The sequence below is a fragment of the Dermochelys coriacea genome, chromosome 3 (genome assembly GCF_009764565.3).
Source record: "Dermochelys coriacea isolate rDerCor1 chromosome 3, rDerCor1.pri.v4, whole genome shotgun sequence".
Taxonomy (NCBI): domain Eukaryota; kingdom Metazoa; phylum Chordata; order Testudines; family Dermochelyidae; genus Dermochelys; species Dermochelys coriacea.
The window spans coordinates 89,549,023-89,572,865 of NC_050070.1; positions in this window are offsets into that span (position 1 = coordinate 89,549,023).

The window sequence follows — 23,843 nt, forward strand, 5'->3', positions numbered from 1 at the left end:
TCATTATTACAATAACTTTTCAGTCCACCAATATTCTGATTAAGAAGAATGTATATAGGAGCTCTTGTTGATATGTTCCTAAGGGAGAAGACACGGCAAAAATATTTTTTGGTTTTGATCACAAACTACAATTTCCTATACTTACTTGAGTCAGAACTAGGTGAAAGTAAGCTAGAAAGCAAGGAAGACAGAAAGACTCATTGCATTTGGCTTAGTAGGATAGGACACTTTTTAAAAATAAAAATATGACTTTCCTGATGTGATAACAAAGAAATTGAATGTTATAATGTGTACAGAAAAAATACCTATTAAATCTAATGAAATTACCTACTTGATCTGATGATGGAGAAGTTCCTTGAGCATAGTTCTTAGAGTTGTATTGCAAAATCTCCAAACTGGAAGGGGCATGAGATTAAATTTTGTTTCTTCTGAACAAGATAGGTTCCCCTATTTTGCATGCCAATTGCTAAGATTTAGATTTGTTCTAAAGGATGGATAGGGAAAAGTGCTTCTGTTACAACTACTAAGCTTAAGAGTTAGAAATTATTTGCATATTCTTCAGTTACCCTGAAGAACGAGGTGCTCTTTCACATCTGTTGTCTATGAGCAGTAAATTAATCAGTTTTCAAAATCCGGGTTTAGACCCCAGTAATATATTTTATATACCTTCATGAAAGAAACAGAAGAGTTACATGACTGCTGCTGTATTTATTGATCTAATAAAAGCTTTTCAGACGGTGAATCATGAGACAGCAAATATGAATTCAAGCATTCATCATTAGTTTCAGTATGCCTTATAAAATTGTGCACAGCTGGTGATAAAGCTAACTGTTCTGACTTATTCCTTCTTAAAATGGGAGTAAACAGTGTAGAACTCAGGTTTGCTTAGCTCTAAATATCAGGAAAAGAGCAACATTTCAATTACCATTGCCAATCACTGACAATGGTAACTTTGTTTTGATTACTTGTGGCACCTTAGAGACTAACAAATTTATTAGAGCATAAGCTTTCGTGAGCTACAGCTCACTTCACGGCTGCTACTCTGAAACCTTTGTTTTGATTGCAACTGTTTTCTCTTGTCTTGATGTTCTCTGTAGCTGCTTAAAGATTTAGTCTAGATAGTAATCCCTATCAGGTTTTACAACAATGTCTCTAATTGGATGCCCTACTACTTGACTATTGATTGACTGTATTCCAACTTCTTCCACAGCATCTTCTTTGTCTTCAAGATTTGTTTCCACACTGAATTTTGAAAAATATGTGTATTATTAAATTCCAGAGTTTTATGGAGTTCCTACACAGCTGATCCAAAAAGTTATTTCTGGTCTAGAGCTCTGAAAATTTGCATACTCAGGTTCTGTATAAGCTTGAGGGTCAGATTCTCCTATCTTTACTACTGCTGAGTAGTGCCTTCCACTATAAGTAACTCCATTGTTGTCAGTGGAACTACTCAAAGACTAAGGTACTACACAAGGTGGTAAGGATGGTCGAATCAGACCCTGAATATTTAGGTGTTTATATTTTCTCTACATTAGCTTTTAACCTCAAGGAGACATTTGTGTAGCCAAAAGAATGTGAACTTGGTCTCCTCACCATATGCCACCCATGAACTAAAATACTTTTATTTAACATTGATGTACTCACATCCCTCTGTGTCTCTCATCTGTCTGTTTTGTCTTTGGTTTATGTTCAGCTTGCAATGTTCAGCTGTGGGATAAGGATCTTATCTTCTCATTCTCTCCCTGTAAAACACTGATCTTAGACTTTCAGTACTAAATGATCACTGTAATGTCCTTAATATTATGTGGGTGATAAGTAGTGAACAGGCCTTGTTCAGAGTGAGCTTCACCCAAGTAATCAGGAACATTGAAAACATTTTTGTGCTAATGAAGATGGAAAATATTTATTGATTAATCTGTGCCATACTCCACCATGTTTGAGATTATACCACATACGGTAAAAATATTTTGCAAGACGTTCACTATAGAAATGTTACATATTTTCTATCCTTTTAGTTATAATTTTATCATTCTATTTTGACAGTGTTGATGAATATTAAATCCGCTACTAGAGAAGGGTCATGTTTTAGCATGCAGCTAACTTTTCTGCTTGTCACACTTTTTTAATATTTACTTTTTGCACAGCTATTTATAATTGCTTATTATGATAAAGTTGTTTTCACATATTAATTAAAGTATTTTTCCTTTGGATTATCCAGTCACATTATGCTAAGTGATTGCTTTCCTCTTTTAAACTATTGTTTAAGTTATTTGCATCTTTCAATAACAGAAAGATGAGATAAGATTTCCGTTTTTTAATTTAAGCAAAATAATGTAAGGTTTTCCCTAAGTAGATTTAATTAAATATGTTGTCTTTGCAATAAATTACACCACATAATAGGCTTTCCTGGGCTTAGCATGAACATGTATGGTTTTGAAATGTATTGAAGTTTGATGGGCTGAGAGTGAGTTATAGGAAAAACTTGTTTGCTGTTCATAGTTCAGACACTGACTTAATGAGGCCCAGTTTCATTTGTTAAACTCTGGATGTAGATATGGCTTGTCATTTGTGGGTAGAAAATTGTAAAACTGGAATTGTAAAATATTTTCTAAGCATGACCTCAAATGCCAGTACAGAGAACCTAAAAGAGTATCTGTACACCCCCACCTCGTCACAGGTATATTGAGCCCGTGGTGACCAAGTTTTTCTATCCCTGTCACAAGTACTACCTAAGAGCCAATTCTCCTGGGAACAGTGTAATAGTAAAATCTAGTCAGTGTTGTCATATGCAGTGGGAATGTACTTGTTTAGAAGTATCTTTTTCATGTGTAGTACCTACAAGACAGCCTTATGTTTGAAGGGTCAGATAGAAGGAAAAATGCTTCATCTGTTCACAGACCTTCAAATACATTTGGCCATAGTGTGCCCTCAGTTCCATGCCACTATAGAGTAACACCCCTGAAGCTGTGCATTTCTACCAGAATAACTGAGAGCAGAATCTGGCCTTTTCCCTTTGCCAACATTTAGGGACAACTAAGTTGTGCTCCATCTCTGCTATAACTTTAGCTGTAACACTTATAGGCATAACTGTCTTCCTTATAATGGAATACATGACATTTAATAAATAAATACATATGCTGTTCGATTGGCATGTGTCTTATAAGTGTCTTAGATTCTTACCAAAGTACACAAAAGTTCATTTGGGGTTTTTTTTAAGGACAAATCAGCCAAAAACTATGATAGTTTATGCTCCAATCCAGTAAAGCACTTCAATGCATGCCTACCTTTAAGCACAGGAGTGGTCCTATCGACCTTGACCAGGACCAGAAAAGTGAGACCATGGAGCAGTGGTATGTGCAGAACTAATTTGGTTGAAGTCCATGAAAGGCATTTTTACCAGGTGTTCCTACATTTACCAAAGGAGATACACACAATATGAGATAAATTGCCTGACCTCCACCAGCTCAGAATTCATTTTTTAGAGCAGATTTTTATTCCACAATAAACAGAGAATGGTGCATTAAATAAGGCCCCGTGCATTCGTAAAATCACAGTCCATACAGCCACTCTCATTTTGACTCAAACAACTTTAAATTATGAGATCATGTTCGCCTTTTGAAACCTGACTCTGAAAACTAGAAGGATTTACAAGTGCATTCTGTTGCTATTTCTTTGTCCCCTGTCATTAAAAATGAGGTAGTAAATCAAAAACAGTGCATGGATTTCCCTTTTGGCACATTTATCCTTACAGGTCATTACTGTGTGTGGGCAGAAAGTGCTGGTGCACTTGAGAGCTATTTTCAGCCTTCTGTTAGTGGAATCACAAGTTTGGCTCTATGCTTGATTAAAGATTTATCCTTTATGGGATTTCTCCATTTCTCCATATAAATGAGATGACAACAAGAAAAAGTCTGACTAGTAAATAAAAGAAGTAGCTTTCTTTCCTTTTTTAAAGAAAGCCATCTAGTTTTCCTCTGTGCTAGTAGTGGTCTGTTTTTATATGTTTTTATTGTTTTGCTTCACACATTTCTCAAAATGAAAGGGGGCAGCAGCAAATCTCATAAACCTGCAAATACACTTTTCAAATTAGGAAGCACCAGAATGTAGAAATCACTATAAAAAACAAATTACTGAGCCATTATTGCAGCAAAATGTCTCTGACACTGGCCAGTACAGATGTTTCAGAGAAAGATAAAACAAAATAATGCACTTTACCAGTTATGCAATGCTGTACATGGGGGAGTCAAATTCCTCTCTTACCCCTGTAGCGATCCTCTGATTCCCTGAAGTATGACATTTGATTACCTTTATTTTAGCATGGGTAACTACAATAATCCAGTCCTTTTAAAAAAATCAGTTACAGCTTCTGACTCTGCCAGCAGGAATACCACAAACTGAATCCACACAGAGTGCAAGGGGAGAAGTATTTGCTTTAAATAATTTTTCATTTACCTGCTATTCATTCCAATGGGTGACTCTTTGTTCTATGGGATAGCATTAAAGGTAGGGACTGATCAGTGGCTTCGAGGGATTTCACCAGTGAGGTCAAGGAGAGAGCAAAAGGCTATTTTTGATGCTGTCCTGCTTAAATTCTGAATCTAATGACACCTATTGAAAAACTATAGTACAGAAGAGTTATCCTACATATATCTAAAATCAGCTAAGGCCCAGGTTTAACAGTGAGTGCTGCAGTGTTTTTCTATACACTTTTAATTATATTGTTCTCGTCCCTTTCTCTCTCATCACACCATACAAAGAATATAAAAGGACAACAGAAACAAATTCTCAGTTTTATTTGTAGTGATAAGTGTGACTGCACTGAAGGTCATGCTTATTGAAAACAACAGTTATGCATATGCTTAAATTTAGGGACATCCTTAAGTCTCATTGTCTTCCCTGGGACACAAGCAAGTACTTAAAGTTAGGCCTAGGTTTAATAGAGATGCTTTCCTTTCCTGAACAGGGATGCTTTCCTGATCTGGTTCTCTATGAATGTTCTTGCCACTAAACCTATTGACTAAAATATTAATGGAAAGCAAATATCATGAAAGTTTATACTAGACTTAACATCTCTCAGTTAATGTAATCAACCTACTGCTGCTATAAGGTTAGTTTCCAAAAAGAAACAGAAAGCTCTGTGATACTTTATTGGCATGTAGCATACAGGTCAATGAAGAAAAAAGCATGACAAAGTGTGTGGTTTTTTTTGTTTTTTTTTTAAAGTGATGCCTGACCGTTCTTTGAGAAACATATATCAAATGCCAGGAAATGCTGCAATCCCTTTCACATTTTAGAAAGAATCTCCATTTCTTTGGATTCTCTCTCATGTAATGGTTTGAAACAGCTGAATAAGAAGATGAAAACTTTAAATATATTGGTAACTTGATTGCATTGTATTTAGAATTCTTCATTTGTGAAATAATCTCAAATTTTAATGATCAGTGATGAAAATTAGCATGTTGTACAGTGATGTGTATGATCCACTCGTTGTTTTATGGGTAATACAACCAAAAGGGAAGCTTACAAATCTACAGGATGACTCTTAGTGTTCAGGTTTCAGAGTAGCAGCTGTGTTAGTCTGTATTCACAAAAAAGAAAAAGAGTACTTGTGGCACCTTAGAGATTAAAAAATAAATTTAGAGACAAAATAAATTTGTTAGTCTCTAAGGTGCCACAAGTAATCCTTTTCTTAGTGTTCAGTTTTGCCTTTCACTTCACTGACATTCATGCAACATGCCACAAAATGCTGCTACCTGCACTGCTCTCTTTTTTAGCCTAACCTCTTCCCATATTTATAGGACATATGAGATGGATGAGTGTAATCCATTCATTAGCTTATAGCTTATCCACATGATGTCCCTATCATCCTGGATTTTGCATTTGAATCTCTGATTTATCTCAAAGATGTGTAGAATGGTATGAAGGCAGACAGCTTCCGATTGAATCACTGTGCATCTGGGAAGATTCATGTGTCTTGTTTATTCCACCATATGTATAGAATGAGTTCCTAATTCACTCATTTGAGATGATAGGATATGAATAACTGATGCTTAGGGATAAAATGACCAACTTTTTATGAAACACGCCCTTTATGAAGCAAGGAGCTTCATGGGCTGGATCCTGTAAGGTGCTGAGTGCTCTCAGCAACAAAGCATCATGCTTAACTGTAAGAATATGAGGCGTCCCACTGATTTCACTGGGACTCACTGTGTGCTAAAGAGCTCATCATTTGTAAGACTAAACCTCTGTTGCACAACTGAGAGCAGGATTCAAGACTTACAAGGGCCCATGGAAAAAGTATCCCCCAGTTGGTTCACTGTGGATAAATACTTTTGGGAGGAGTAATTCCTGACTCGCACTTCTTCATGAAATTGTATTTTCTCCATGAGCTTGACCTCCTATGTTATATTATTTTTATTATTATTATTATTATTATTATTTTTAGTGTAGTGCCTAGGAACTCTAATCATGAACCAGGATTGTACTGTGTTAATTTCAATGGGCCTTTGACTGTACTTCATGTAAAAAAATTCCTTCCTGAAAAGAAAGTTAAGAAGACATTGCACGCTAGCATTCTTTATATAAAACCTAAGATCTGATAAACCCTCCAGAGCTGTACACAGTACTTGAGCTTCTTTTGGTAATGCTGTGTTTAGCATTTGTGTTAGTCCCACAGGCAAAAAGCAAAATATCATCTAGAATGGTTTAATTTGCATTAATTAACAGTGGAATGGATACATTCATAGTGATGTATTTTGATGCATATTTCAGTTGGATGCCAATGTGAAGAGCCCATTAGTATCACTGTCAAAAACATTACCAGATTATTTTGCCTTTGTGAAATTTGGAAATTAAGAATTACTTGTTAATTTGTTGCATTGTGATAAAGGCTTAAGAACTTTTTTATATCGCTGTTATCAGCAGAAAACTATTTTGACCTTAGAAACTGGAATATTTGCAAATATTTGCTTTAGGAATGTTTTGTATCCTTGCAATCTGATGTTGCTGACATTTATGTAAATCACTATTATGTAATTAAAAATATACGAAAGTAAGATAATGAAAGTTATCTTTACATATGTACTGACAATGTCTCACCAGTACATATTAATGGAGATTTTGGATCTAGCTATCTCAGCTTTATAATAACCCAACAAATGGAAACATAAGATTCTGTTCCTGTTGTATGCAGATTAAAAAAATACCACAAAAATACCAAAACACAACACCAAAACATCACTACCACTGCACTTAAATTGCAAATTATAACTTTTTAAGAAATGCATAATCAACTGTGTGAAAATTTATTTCTGACTATAGAACTGATTATAAAATTTACACATTGATTACAAATTGAAGGCTAAATAGTCAGCTGGGGATCAATTAGTGTAACTCCATTATCTCCTATAGAGCATTTGGTCCTAAACCCATGAAGCCCAATCCCCAAATAGTCGCTTAAGGTCCATGCTCCAATCTCACATTTGCAAATACAAATGAGCATTTCCCTGTTTGCATGTCTATGTGCATCTCACTTGAGCATAATAATACAAAGTAGTCAGTCTTGAAAATGGGTCCAGGATATAGGTGATGACTAATGAAAACTTGCCTTTCATTTTATTTCTTGTTTCACAAGTAGCTATTCAGGCTATGGCGAGACTAGAGAGCTCACAATTGCTAGCGTAGATGCTCTACGGGGAGAGGTTTCCCATCGACTTAATTAATTCACCCCGAATGAGCAGCGGCAGCTGTGTCAGTGAGAGAGCTCTCTCACTGATATAGTGATGTTGACATCGGCGCTTAGGGTGATGTAACTTATTTTGCTTATTCACACCCCTGAGCGACACAAGTTACATCAATCACAGGTTTCAGAGTAGCAGCCGTGTTAGTCTGTATTTGCAAAAAGAAAAGGAGTACTTGTGGCACCTTAGAGACTAACAAATTTATTAGAGCATAAGCTTTCGTGAGCTACAGCTCACTTCATCGGATGCATTTGGTGGAAAAAAAAAAAATTTTTTTTTCCACCAAATGCATCCGATGAAGTGAGCTGTAGCTCACGAAAGCTTATGCTCTAATAAATTTGTTAGTCTCTAAGGTGCCACAAGTACTCCTTTTCAAGTTACATCAATGTAAGTGGTAGTGTAGACATAGCCTCAGTAAGGAACTGTTTTGAACAAACACAAGTGCAATTGGGGTAAAAAAATATACACATATCTGCCAAGTAATTCTCTAATGGCCACAAAACTTGTTTTGGTTTTATTTTACAGCAAAATGCTGGCAATAAAGCAGTATCAGCTTGCACTGCCCACACGGTGCTCAGTTAATTTATACCACTTCTATCTCCTTCAATTCAGTAGTACTATTTTTTTTCTAAATAAAGACTGAACTTTCCATCTGGTCTGATGCGCCCCAGAAGATATCTGCATAGTCAGCTCTTTGGACAGCTGAGCAGGCTTTCATCTCCCACTTCACTCAAGAGGAACAGAATATTTTAATGCAATAGTGGAAGATATTTGAAGCTGCTGTCAGATGAGGATGGATCCATCTCTTAGAAGAGAAAAAGGTAGGCTGACCTAATCTCTCAGTTTACACACGAGCCTTCCAAAGTTGGTTCCCTCCTGGGCTCCCATCCAGTTTGGGGAAACTTCTGAGTTGCTAACCTTGAAAATAATGTTAGACTCAGTGAAAAGGCAAACCTTAGAGAGCTAGATAGGGAGATTTGGACAGCTTGTGTGCCTCCCATGTCTCCATGTGTAGCAAGGAAAGGGGTGATGTCTCTTTTTACCTGGACTCAAATCATTCAGGGACTTAAAGGTTAGAACTAATACAATAAATTCCTTGTAGAAACCCACAGCAATCATGGACCACTGAAACTACATGCTCCTTAGCTTTGCTCATTTGTACTAGAAGGCCGCTAAACTCTGTGACTACACATTACTTGCACACAATAAAAATATTATGGGAAACAGCCCCCAGTATAGCCAAAATGCAGGTAAGAGTGTGCAGCAAACCAGCCACAGCATGAGCATTTGGTCAGGTTAGTTTACTAAGTGCTATTGCATTAATTCTTACTGTAAAAGCACACAGTAAACTGGATCCATTTTAGTAAAAATATCTCTAAATTCAAATTTATCTGGAATTCGTCGGTCTAGAAATAAAGACATGTATGTTGCAGGGATAGGCTTTCTAAAGAGTGTTGTGAGGCTTCCTATTCCATTTAGTTTAGAAATACCACAAGAACAGCTTCTCTGTTCCTACTTAGCCACTTTGTGGCCTGAAATGAAACCAAGTGCAGAGATACACAAAAACAAGGGCAGTGAGACACGGTAAAAGAGGAGAGAGAGAGAGGAAGGAACCATTCTTAATTTCCAGAATATTCCATTTATGTCTTATTTTGTCCAAACTGGTTCTCTCATTGCTAGCAGTGACATAGGTCTCTGTAAGGGGCCAAACCTGGTTTGTCACAGAGGTGACATTCAGACTGTGGATGGTGATGATCTCCTGATCTTGCTAATGTGGGGAAAGAGTGATCCAACAAGATCACTCTGTGCTTGAACTACCTCTAGATCGTGATGCAACCATGCAGGCAGCTTTTACTACTTTCAAGTGGCATCTTTAAAGCAGCTGTTACAGCTTGTACAGTAAATTAGAAAGAAATATGATAAATTTGTACAGTAAATTAGGTTAACATTTTTGACAGGTGGTTCATGCATGTTTTGTTTAATAGATTATTGAAATGTTTTGCTGTTGCCAACTGGGGAAGCAAATAATGCCAGAATATCCAACAATTTTTTCCTCTTATGTCCTAACAGTACTCTCAATTATTTTGAATGCACAATGAAAGTTCAGAGATTATACAGACAGAAAGGAGCAGAGAGAAAACACCTTTTTATCTAAAACTTTACAGCAAGCTGTGGAACTGGAAGTATCTCAGGAATTGCTTAGCCCAAAGGCAGACAAGCCAGAATTCTGTTTGATAATGAAAGAAAGACAGAGGAAAGCTGAGATCTCAGGCAAAACTTTAAGGCATAGTTCTTCAAACTCTTCTTGATACTACAGCAGTATCTTTTGATGATCTTTTAGCAGCTCAGGGAATTTCAAAGGGTTTTAAATTTCTTTAGACATAAAGAGGTTGTCACAGATTTCACAGAAAGGCTATGGAAGCATTAAAACAAACACTCATCATGAATTTATAAAAGCTCAGCTACTCTGAGGATTTTTTTAGATCTAATTTAAACTCAAAATTTAGCTGGTTTGCTGAAATAATAATGCGCTTCACTTCCAGCATATATTGGTTTGGGTTGTTTGGTTTTTGTCATCTTTGTTTCTAAGTACTTTGTGATTTTAATTTCCAGTTCTTTCAAAGGTGGGAATAAAAAGGATTTTTTTTAAAAAATTCTTACAAATACACAATGCAAAATGTGTGTTTAGAATAAAGACTGTTTTGCTGAGTGATTGGTTCATAAAGGGATTTTTAAATTTGGTCATAAGGGGAAATTTGCTCTGTTCTGAATATGCTTTCCTGCACATTAAAGCAAAGAACAGAACAAGGATCTTAATTAATATCAACCATTCAAACCAAATACCAAGAATGGAAATCTGGAGCAAGATCCTGAGCAGAAGATCAGTAGCCCCTTGGCATCAGTCAGCAGGGAAGGATGTGAAAAGGTGGCCTTCAGGCTTCTTTTCTTCCCTCCAGTCTTGGGCTGACTTTTGCTAGCCCCCCTCCTGGCACTTCTTAGAGCACCCTGAAGCACTTGAAGGGGCTGTATATGGACCTAAGGGACTATTTCAGCAGCCAGAGGTCACTGGTCATAAAGATACAGTGTTGACAAACCCAAATATTCAAATGGATGAGTCAGACCCCAGCCCCAAATCATGAAATTAAAAAAAAAATGCATTCTTTTTCTATGCCTTCTAAGCCTTTGGGATACATTTTGTTCAACTTTTCAAGCTTATCTCTGCAATCATGATGGCTAAAAGTTTATTTTCTGTGTATTTTTTTTAAATGAAAGCTGCAATTCTCACATAATCACCTGCCTGTGGGATGGGGCATTAAGATGAAAATGTCATCAGATGTGATAAAATCTCAGGAGTTGGAAATATGAAAATGCTTCCTCTTTTCCCCTTTTATTCCAGCCATGACTCTTTTGCCAGTTGCAGTTGGTGGGGAAGTGGTGATGGAGCCACTTCGGTGGGTCTTTTCTCCTCAAGCATCCTCCTATGGAGAAGCCATTTAAGTCTGTGGTAAGGGCAGCTTTGCAATAATAGAGTGGCTGCCGTAGATCTGCTGGAATGTGGACATAGGGTCAGAACCAATAGCACAAACCAAGTTACTTCTCACAAACAGTGTTGAAAGAAAAGCTAATTATGTTTTGTTGCTATTCTGACAGTCTGCCAAACTACCACCAAACAAACCAGGAAAGCAGGATGAATCATAGAATCATAGAATCATAGAATATCAGGGTTGGAAGGGACCCCAGAAGGTCATCTAGTCCAACCCCCTGCTCAAAGCAGGACCAAGTCCCAGTTAAATCATCCTAGCCAGGGCTTTGTCAAGCCTGACCTTAAAAACCTCTAAGGAAGGAGATTCTACCCCCTCCCTAGGTAACGCATTCCAGTGTTTCACCACCCTCTTAGTGAAAAAGTTTTTCCTAATATCCAATCTAAACCTCCCCCATTGCAACTTGAGACCATTACTCCTCGTTCTGTCATCTGCTACCATTGAGAACAGTCTAGAGCCATCCTCTTTGAAACCCCCTTTCAGGTAGTTGAAAGCAGCTATCAAATCCCCCCTCATTCTTCTCTTCTGCAGACTAAACAATCCCAGCTCCCTCAGCCTCTCCTCATAAGTCATGTGCTCTAGACCCCTAATCATTTTTGTTGCCCTTCGCTGTACTCTTTCCAATTTATCCACATCCTTCTTGTAGTGTGGGGCCCAAAACTGGACACAGTACTCCAGATGAGGCCTCACCAGTGTCGAATAGAGGGGAACGATCACGTCCCTCGATCTGCTCGCTATGCCCCTACTTATACATCCCAAAATGCCATTGGCCTTCTTGGCAACAAGGGCACACTGCTGACTATATCCAGCTTCTCGTCCACTGTCACCCCTAGGTCCTTTTCCGCAGAACTGCTGCCGAGCCATTCGGTCCCTAGTCTGTAGCGGTGCATTGGATTCTTCCATCCTAAGTGCAGGACCCTGCACTTATCCTTATTGAACCTCATTAGATTTCTTTTGGCCCAATCCTCCAATTTTTCTAGGTCCTTCTGTATCCTATCCCTCCCCTCCAGCGTATCTACCACTCCTCCAGTTTAGTATCATCCGCAAATTTGCTGAGAGTGCAATCCACACCATCCTCCAGATCATTTATGAAGATATTGAACAAAACGGGCCCCAGGACCGACCCCTGGGGCACTCCACTTGACACCGGCTGCCAACTAGACATGGAGCCATTGATCACTACTCGTTGAGCCCGACAATCTAGCCAGCTTTCTACCCACCTTATAGTGCATTCATCCGGCCCATACTTCCTTAACTTGCTGACAAGAATGCTGTGGGAGACCGTGTCAAAAGCTTTGCTAAAGTCAAGAAACAATACATCCACTGCTTTCCCTTCATCCACAGAACCAGTAATCTCATCATAAAAGGCGATTAGATTAAGGCATGACCTTCCCTTGGTGAATCCATGCTGACTGTTCCTGATCACTTTCCTCTCCTCTAAGTGCTTCAGGATTGATTCTTTGAGGACCTGCTCCATGATTTTTCCAGGGACTGAGGTGAGGCTGACTGGCCTGTAGTTCCCAGGATCCTCCTTCTTCCCTTTTTTAAAGATGGGCACTACATTAGCCTTTTTCCAGTCATCCGGGACTTCCCCCGAAAACTGAAACTTTAGGCGACTTTGTGAAATTAGCTATGCAAATAACTCTCCCTCATACCATACACCAAACTGCCAATTACTAAAATCTTCACTTTAGAGAGATATTTAATATTTCTTTTAAAATTCAAAAAATTGCTAACATTGAAACCAAATTTTAATTACACTAAGTTTATACAAATTGATTTTAGTTTGCCTGGGAAGATGGTATTTAACTATAGGAGCACACATTTGATCTTCAATTGGCAATACAATGGAAAGTTACTAACAGTAATGAATAATTTGCCTGCATATTACAGAATCCTTCCTGGTTCTGAAACCAAAATTTAATCCTTTAAACACTTGTTAGTATTATCAGCCACATGCCTTCTAGGGCTTTTAATTGTCTGATTTAAATTAAAAGCTTTATGCCAGCTTTTGCTGCCTCCCAAATAATTTCAAAACCAATTAAGATTAAAAATCACCTATAATAATTTCATACTTATTATTAAATCTATAATTTTGCCTGTCTCACTTACTACTTTTGACCTAGCATTAATGACTCTTGATTAGAGGTGAGCAGACAGTCTAGAGTTTGTGGTTGTGAGCTGGTAATAGATTTGGAAAAAGGACATCCTCTTGAGGTGAATACTGGCTAGGAAAGTGAGTAATATACAGTGAATAAGTATTTTGACAAATTTAGCTCATTTTTTCTATTCACAAGATATCTGCAAGCAGATCACCGTTTCCTAAATAGTACTCATTATTTTAACTTATTCAACAGCTATCCTTTGTATTGTTTGTTGTGTGGATTGATCTTGAATATTCAAAATTAAGTCTGTTTCTTAGCTGTGACTGGTTAGAAAATTTACTTCTATTTTTCTTGTTTCCTGATTGGATGACTGCACAGCAGTCCAAGTATGAGTACTTGCATGTGGTAATTTTATGCCCTGATTCTGCAGATGAGCTGTGTGGTGGGCTGAAGCATGCACCCTCTGAGTCCCATTGAAATTTTGTGCCTCTGTGCATGTCCAGCCTGTGTGGGCTCTTTGAATGATTGGGACCATTCATTTCGAGAAATATATATGTCCATAATTATATAATTTGGTGCCCATAAAACTACCTCACTTTATGTTCATGAGAAGTGAACAAAAATAGGGGTCAAGTGAAATTATTTAAAATGAGAAAAATAATTCGAGGGCCAGCTCCAGTTAAGAGGCTATCCAGTATTCACACTAACTATAACTTGTTTGTATGAACAGTTAAGGGTTCTCTTTTAAATGGTCTAACATCACATTCCATTGTGTTGACTGTCACATTGCTCATGATATGACATGACATTAAACAAGTTTGAAGTGGTAATAGCAGCTGATCCCTCGTTGTCAACATAGGTTGTAAATACAACTGAAATCTTCTCATCTGACAAAGCAGAGCCTTTTATTTTCAAGGTCCAAATGTCAGAATATGGGTAATTTATCATATTTCTTTCCATAGTTTATTTTGGATCTTAAATGCCATAGGCCAGATTCTTCCCTCACTCTGCCTCTGTATCCCTATTGACTTCTAGCACTGCCTGCTTGGGGTTGAATGAGTGTAAGTGATGGCAGAATCTACGCTGTGTATTTATTCAAGGAGCAAACTGCCACATGGTTACTTTTACACACAGCAAACATTAAGAATAGCCAATGAAGTATTGCAAATGCCACTTGGTATGTCACATTTGCTACAAATATCAGTAAAGGATAGATATATATGCAAGTGGTTTGTAGACAGTGAATCTGCAATGCATTCCAAGAAACTTTTACCATAGTGACTACAAAATTTCTGTAAGGATGCAGGGATTAGACATCATGTCTGTACAGCCTAGAGTGGCTGACATTCCCATAGTGTCAGCTGGAGGCCATGCAAAGCTATTCTCTGGGAGCTCTGTAGAGAATAGGTACTGCCGGAAGTTCCTCCCAAAGAAGACAGAGTGACTGTACCCTGCAGCCCTCTGATTGGCTAACCTAGATTGGCTCCAGGAAGTTGTCTGGGCAACAACCCAGAGTTTCAGAGTAGCAGCCGTGTTAGTCTGTATTCGCAAAAAGAAAAGGAGTACTTGTGGCACCTTAGAGACTAACAAAATTTATTAGAGCATAGCTTTCGTGAGCTACAGCTCACTTCATCGGATGCATTTGGTGGAAAAAACAGAGGAGAGATTTATATACACACACACACAGAGAACATGAAACAATGGGTTGTTATCATACACACTGTAAGGAGAGTGATCACTTAAGATAAGCCATCACCAGCAGCGGGGGGGGGGGAAAGGAGGAAAACCTTTCATGGTGACAAGCAAGGTAGGCTAATTCAGCAGTTAACAAGAATATCAGAGGAACAGTGGGGGGTGGGGTGGGAGGGAGAAATACCATGGGGAAATAGTTTTACTTTGTGTAATGACTCATCCATTCCCAGTCTCTATTCAAGCCTAAGTTAATTGTATCCAGTTTGCAAATTAATTCCAATTCAACAGTCTCTCGTTGGAGTCTGTTTTTGAAGCTTTTTGTTGAAGTATAGCCACTCTAAGATCTGTGATCGAGTGACCAGAGAGATTGAAATGTTCTCCAACTGGTTTTGAATGTTATAATTCTTGACGTCTGATTATGTCCATTCATTCTTTACGTAGAGACAAACTGGACAGTCTCTACGTAAAAGAATGAAGGACATAAATCAGACGTCAAGAATTATAACATTCAAAAACCAGTTGGAGAAACACTTCAATCTCTCTGGTCACTCGATCACAGATCTTAGAGTGGCTATACTTCAACAAAAAAGCTTCAAAACAGACTCCAACGAGAGACTGTTGAAGTGGAATTAATTTGCAAACTGGATACAATTAACTTAGGCTTGAATAGAGACTGGGAATGGATGAGTCATTACACAAAGTAAAACTATTCCCCAAGGTATTTCTCCCTCCCACCCCACCCCCCACTGTTCCTCTGATATTCTTGTTAACTGCTGGAATTAGCCTACCTTGCTTGTCCCATGAAAGGTTTTCCTCCTTTCCCCCCCCTGCTGCTGGTGATGGCTTATCTTAAGTGATCACTTTCCTTACAGTGTGTATGATAAACCCATTGTTTCATGTTCTCTGTGTGTGTGTATATAAATCTCTCCTCTGTTTTTTCCACCAAATGCATCCGATGAAGTGAGCTGTAGCTCACGAAAGCTTATGCTCTAATAAATTGGTTAGTCTCTAAGGTGCCACCGGTACTCCTTTTCTTTTTGGCGAACCCAGAGTTGGGTCTGCTGTGACTCCAGATCTCACCTAGTTTCCTGATTTCTGGCCTCCAGTCATATCCTGACTTTAGCCTAGTACTATCCCCAGGCCTCTGACTCCATCCTGAGTTTGAGCCTGACCTTACTTATTGAACCCGGCTTCTAGCGATTCCTCTAACCCCTCCTCACTGACTACCATCCCTGACTTGTGGACTCCAGCCCAGATGTGACTGCTAGGACCTTACAATTTCACAGCAAGAATCACTATTCAAATATATTTGTTGCCTCCTAAGTTTGTGCTTTGAACAAAGATTTCAACAGGACAATGAAGGAAACAAATTAGGGAACACACAAAAATATTAAATTAGGCCATGCTGAACTCTTAACAAAGAGATTTCTGATAGAAAACAAGTATTTTGAATTGTTTTTCTTTCCACATCAGAAAATTACTTTTCCCCTGCTAAAAATGTGTTTATGTACGCTTCATCATTTGTGTTTGAGGGTTGTATTGTGTCAAATGAGAAAGTTAATAACCTCCCTAACCGGGGGACAATCTATTTCTAGGTTAAACTTAAAACTGCAACCTCGAGAAGTCAATTAATATTCTGCATGGGAGTAGGAAGGAGGAAGGGAGAAAAGAATGGGTGATCTGCTTCAGTCTGACATGAATTGCAGAGAGATCATACTTTAGACTTGACATTTGGGGTTACCGTGTACATTTCCAAGGCTTTTCTTTATTAGACTAAGTTAAAGGAGACACACTAAGTAAAATCTCAATAACTGTTTATATACTCCCAGTGAGTCACAACACCACCGTATTTTATATAATGACTGAAATATAAAAAGAAAAAGAAGGGAGAACTAGAAATGAGGTTCAGCTGAGTGAGAAACCCTGAACTTTTGTGCAAAATTCGAAGTGAGCTCCAATCATCTTTTATGAGGTTCACAAAAATCTCATTGCAATTTGTCCTGTTTTTTTACTGTTCTCCTGCTTCTGCATCTCCAGTTCCAGATGGAAACCAAAGCAGTGAAATGTCTTGAAAGAGACTGGAATTGGGGAGATTTTAAGCCTGGTTTGTGCATGCCCAATAGTTTCTACACTGCAGTATTTTATACAGAAACAGTTGAACTTTAGGCGCCCATTACACTACCAGAGCAGTGTAAATGGCCTTAGCCTAAATGAGACTCCAGCCTTCAGTGTTTATTCTGAACCAGTTGAGTCAAGGGATTTCTGCTACTGATTTGAAAGGAGGCCAGGATTTCACACAAACCTCTAACCTCTTTAAAGTTTTCCCCCCATTAATAAGTTATATGAGAAAAGTGATGTGCTCACCATTAGCTGGATGAATTTGGGTCCTTTTGGTCAGTTTGCAATGCCTTATCTGCCTTCAGCACAAAATATTTGCATGTTGTTCATGTTGCCAATGATGAACAAGGTATAAACAATAGCAAAGCCTTCTCTAGACCAGCAAGCAATCTTTCCTCTAAATGAACTCAGAGATCATGTAACTTTAATCTTGTAACAAAATATCTGTACCACAAGGCCAGACCATTTGCAATTGAACCTAATAGACAAAAATGGGAGGGAAATGTATTAAAATTCTTTAAGGAGTTATCCTCAGGCGCTAACTTCCCAGATCCCAGTCAAGAAAGTGAGAATTATCTCTGTTCTGATGACTGTAGCACTGCCTACTTTCCTAACACCTTACCTTAATCTATCCTGTATAACTTGAACCACAGAACTACAGAGAACTACAGAGGAAAAAAAACTTTCAATATACCCCCATCTCTCATCCTATCAATTTCACATAGACACAGATTTTCACAAACCAACATACACCCTTTTTCCCACAGACCATCCTTTAATTCACCGATCACTTATTAGTCAGAAATACCTGTTGCCATCTCTTAACTTCATGTAAAGACCAGAGCTTTGACCCTTCCTTATCCAAAACTACAGCGTAGGGTTCTAGCAGTTCACACAAATACTAGATCGTCTCTTCTATATATGGTGTAGAAACAATTATTCCTGCATAAAGCCTAAACTCAGTCTGACCCAGCTACTCTCATTATTTGCATTTCTCTATTTGTCCTCCTTTTAAAGGGTAAAAACCCAATTGGCCAATACTGACTGACACAGTTTTAGGGTAATTGTATCTTTAATCCCTCTTCCCATGTCCATTCCAGGAATGCTCTTCAGTTTCAAGTCTCTGGCACTTCCCCTCTGTTGGACAGGAACCATATCCCACTCCCTTCCTACTGGGTGGTTGAGGCTGCAGCCCACTCTGGTTCATTGAAATATCCCCATCAAGAGCCAGTCTGCCTAATGGCCAGCAACTGTGGAGTTTCTTTCCTTTTAAAGGGCTATGATCAGTGTATTACCAGCAGTTATAAATTACCACACACTTTTTCTCAGCGGAGTACAGTTATTTTAAAGACCAACCATACCAGAAAATGTAGAAAAACCCTCAATGAATTTCTACATGCATACTAAATGGTACCAGAGATTGCCCATCAGTCCTGGTAAGCCAAAGTCATTCCAGCCTTTCACCAAGAGTTGGGAACCCTAGACCAAAGGTTCTGTCCATTTTCTGAATCAAAAAAGAAGGTCTTGAGTTTGTTGAAACTCACCTTTTATACTAAGGTCTTGCTTTTGTCTCCCAGCCTCCTGAAAACAGGTAAAAATCAGTCATCACCTGCCGATTATTCCCCAGGAAGTCAGGTTTCAAAGGCTGGATATCTAGACAGCCAGCCTTGGGATTTGCATTAATCACCTCCAGTGATTCCAGGTTCCACAGGAACATCCCTGTCTCCAGTGAGCCAGGAACACACAATATGATGTAACTAGTATTGGTACAAAGGGCTATGAATATTCTATAGCTCATTCCATCTGTCTTTTGAGGTTTCATGCTTTCAATGTAAAATACATCATGGTCCTCAAAGATACTGCATGTGGTTGCAATATCTCTCACATTGACTACATATTCACCTGCATCCCATTCACTGTCCACATATTAGCCACAGATATAAACATACCCTGCTTACCAAGCCAGGCCAGTACAATACTTTTATTTACCATAGAAAATGTATTAATTTTTAATTAGGGTTCAGTGATTTAAAAAATGTCAAAAGTTGTGATTTTTATGATCTAACCAAATCCTTGTTAAACAGAGTGGGAATGGTTTCACAGAGACAGAGGATGGTGGTTTGGGGAACATGTAATGTAATCTTTTTTTTCACATGCACATATAATTTGAGAATATATTAACTAATTAATTGTGTATTGCCATTCCTTAACATTTTGTTCTATACTTTTAAATGCTTAGTTTTCTTTGTAATTGGAACAGATATAGACATAATAGTGACATTACTTTAAATTTGACTATATTTTTTCTGGTAATAGAAAAATGTTTGATGTTTGACTGAACAACTTATTAGGTACAAATTCTGGGGCTAATTCTGGAAACTGTTACTCTTGCAAGTATCCATTCAGAGTAGTCCCACTGCAATCAATGAAATTGCTTGCATGAGTAAAGATTATACAAGTGAGAAAGGTTTATATTAAGAAGGTGAAATGTGATATCAAAGTCTCATTTGTTAGACCCCGACCCCCAAATAGGCAGTGAGCCTGCAACATTTGAAAAGGAGTACTTGTGGCACCTTAGAGACTAACAAATTTATTAGAGCATAAGCTTTCGTGAGCTACAGCTCACTTCATCGGATGCATGTGAAGTGAGCTGTAGCTCACGAAAGCTTATGCTCTAATAAATTTGTTAGTCTCTAAGGTGCCACAAGTACTCCTTTTCTTTTTGCGAATACAGACTAACACGGCTGCTACTCTGAACCTGCACATTTGAGAGGCTTCAATTTTTTTCATGAAAATCCTTTGCCACCATTCGTGTGAAAAGCTGATGCAAAATTTAATGGATACTCTGTAGGGAAGATTGCATTATTTTATTTCAAAGGGACAGATAAAGTGACAGAGGGAATCAGACATAGTGTATGCTTTATCACTGACCTGTCAGCTGTCCCCAAACATGAAGTCATGGATCGATGTTAGGAAAGTTGATGCTTATCAGTAATTTAGATGCTGTTTCTTCACACAAAGGTTGTTTGAAATATGAAACGAATTCTCAGAGCCATCAACATCAATGAACAGCACTAACCAATTAAAGAAAGACCATTTGAAAACAGAAAATCAGAGGCTCAAGTCACTATGAGGATTTTGATAGGTTAGTGATATTCTGCTTGATTTGATTTAACCCTGTACACAGAATACACCCTGTTCAAACAAATAAATATATACAAATAAACAGGGTTAACAAGTGCAGGGATAATACAGATTTATTCCTGTCCTTTAAATATTCCTGTGGGATGTATTTTTTTTAGTTTGATGTAACAATGATGCTACATTAATGGCACTAGTAAATGTAACTGAATGCTGTGTACCTAATAAACAGATGCATTGTACACTGAGTTTGAGTTATGAGACCAAAAATTCTGCATTCCCTTGTACCGTGTCCAAGTCTTCTCAAAGAGATGTAAGTCAATGCAAAATTTGGTCCATTATTTGTGTACTTGCATGCTGGCTCTTAGTGAGAATGCCTCTTTCCAAGATCTTCACATTTCTGGGGGAGGCAAGAGTTTTTCATACATTTTTTTTATTATTTTATGTTATTATCTCTGTTATATCCGTTCTCTGACCACATTATCTTGCACTGATTTAAGAGATTCGGTTTCTCTAGAAGGGTTTTCTAGAGCATTCATATCACAAGTTATAAGAAGACAAACATCTCCCTGCTGAAGCAGCTTGAGCCACTTTAGAGATTCTTGCATTAGATTAGGAAAGAGGAGAAGCCCCAGGAGATCATGGAACAGTCTTACTGACTTCAGTGAAGCTGAACCAATTCAGTTACAGCACCCTGTAATATCCAAATCTGGAGGTCACAAATGCAAGGGTTACGGTGGCCAAGTCCATGCCTGTCAGAATGAGTGTCCAGTATGTTATCCACCTATGGATGGAAGATATTTGCTTGCGTCTTTGTTATCAATATATCTATAAGCAAGGAGTCCAGATTGACAAAGAGGGGTGAAACAAATGGCCTCTGTTGATGATGTTTGGATGTTGCATAGTTGGATGGTGATGTTTGAATGTCACATAGTTCTTCAAAATGTTTTCTTCTTCTTCAGATTTACATCACCTCCATCTTTTTGCAGGGTTAGCTTCGGCCAGCTATATGAATGGATATCTGGAAAATGGAGTAGTGCTTGATGGGAAATGCACATAGAATGGAAGGGGGCAGAATGGAATCTTATGGAAAACCACAGGTGAAAGTGCTGGAGGTTGAGGTGTAATTTTCCATCATGACCCCTCGGATCAGTCCACGCGGAAGGATTGGAACCATCTCATCATATTTTTATCTACCCCAGCTGGTACCAGGAGGTGAACAGTACTTCATGGCTGACAAAGTTAAATGTGAGTTACTGAAGCGATCCAGTAGAATGATGATGGGTGACCATCTCAGAATCCCAGATAATATGAAAATATTCATAATCAATGTTTTTTTACAGCACACACCAGTCTGAAGGTCAACTTGGAAGGGTCTAGGATATTGCCAGTGAACAAGTACAGTTAGTGATGGCTCCTCACTATCTCCAGAATTGCTTTGCTAAAAAATGGGTGATTAAAGAACCATGAGATTCTTGTGTATTGATACTGGGAAATACAAAGCAAGTAACTGAAGTTACAGAAATAAAATACAATTGTAATTATAATAATATAATAATAAATTAATAATAAAAAAACCTTACACCAACACACCACATAAGAATATAAGAATGGCCATACTGAGTCAGACCAAAGGTCCATCCATATCCTGTCTACCGACAGTGGCCAATGCCAGAGGCAGTGAACCTAACAGGTAATGATCAAGTGATCTCTCTCCTGCCATCCATCTCCACCCTCTGACAAACAGATGCTAGGGACACCATTCCTTACCCATCCTCGCTACTAGCCATTAATGGACTTAACCTCCATGATTTTATCCAGTTCTCTTTTAAACCCTATTATAGTCCTAGCCTTCACAACTTCCTCAGGCAAGGAGTTTCACAGGTTGACTGTGCGCTGTGTGAAGAAGAACTTCCTTGTATTTGTTTTAAACCTGCTGCCCATTAATTTCATTTGGTGGCCCCTACTTCTTATATTATGGGAACAAGTAAATAACTTTTCCTTATTCACTTTCTCCACACCACTCATGATTTTATATATCTCTATCATATACCCCCTTAGTCTCCTCTTTTCCAAGCTGAAAAGTCCTAGCCTCTTTAATCTCTCCTCATTTTCTGAACCTTTTCTAATGACAGGATATTTTTTTGAGTTGAGGGGACCATATCTGTACACAGTATTCAAGATGTGGGCGTACCATGGATTTATAGAAGGGCAATAAGATATTCTCTGTCTTATTCTCTATCCCTTTTTAAATGATTCCTAACATCCCGTTTGCTTTTTTGACTGCCACTGCACACTGCGTGGACATCTTCAGAGAACTATTCAAGATGACTCCTGATTATCCCCTCTGGTATAAAGCAGGTATAAATGCAATGGAGTTGCTTCTGTGTAAAATTGGTGTCAGTAAGGGAAGCATCGGGCCCTGTATTTTTTTGTATTTCATTTGCCATTTTGTTGCCCAATCACTTAGTTTTGTGAGATCTTTTTGAAGTTCTTCACAGTCTGCTTTGGTCTTAACTATCTTGAGCAGTTTAGTATAATCTGGAAACTTTGCCACCTCACTGTTTACCCCTTTCTCCAGATCATTTATGAATAAGTTGAATAGGATTGGTCCTAGGACTGACCCTTGCGAAACACCACTAGTTGCCCCTCTCCATTCTGAAAATTTACCCTTTATTCCTACCCTTTGTTCCCTGTCTTTTGACAAGTTCTCAATACATGAAAGGATCTTCCCTCTTATCCCATGACAACATAATTTACATAAGAGCCTTTGGTGAGGGACCTTATCAAAGGCTTTCTGGAAATCTAAGTACACTATGTCCACTGGATCCCCCTTGTCCACATGTTTGTTGACCCCCTCAAAGAACTCTAATAGATTAGTAAGACATGATCTCCCTTTACAGAAACCATGTTGACTTTTGCCCAACAATTTATGTTCTTCTATGTGTCTGACAATTTTATTCTTTGCTATTGTTTCAACCAATTTGCCCGGTACTGATGTTAGACTTACCGGTCTGTAATTGCTAGGATCACCTCTAGAGCCCTTCTTAAATATTGGTGTTACATTAGTTATCTTCCAGTCATTGGGTACAGTAGCTGATTTAAAGGACAGGTTACAAACCGTAGTTAATAGTTCTGCAATTTCACATTTGAGTTCTTTCAGAACTCTTGGGTGAATGCCATCTGGTCCCGGTGACTTGTTACTGTTAAGTTTCTTAATTAATTCCAAAACCTCCTCTAGTGTCACTTCAATCTGTGACAATTCCTCAGATTTGTCACCCACAAAAGACGGCTCAGGTTTGGGAATCTCCCTAACATCCTCAGCCGTGAAAACTGAAGCAAAGAATTAATTTAATTTTTCTGCGATGACTTTATCATCTTTAAGTGCTCCTTTTCTATCTCGATCGTCCAGGGGTCCCACTGGTTCTTTAGCAGGCTTCCTGCTTCTGATGTACTTAAAAACCATTTTGTTATTACCTTTTGAGTTTTTGGCTAGCTGTTCTTCA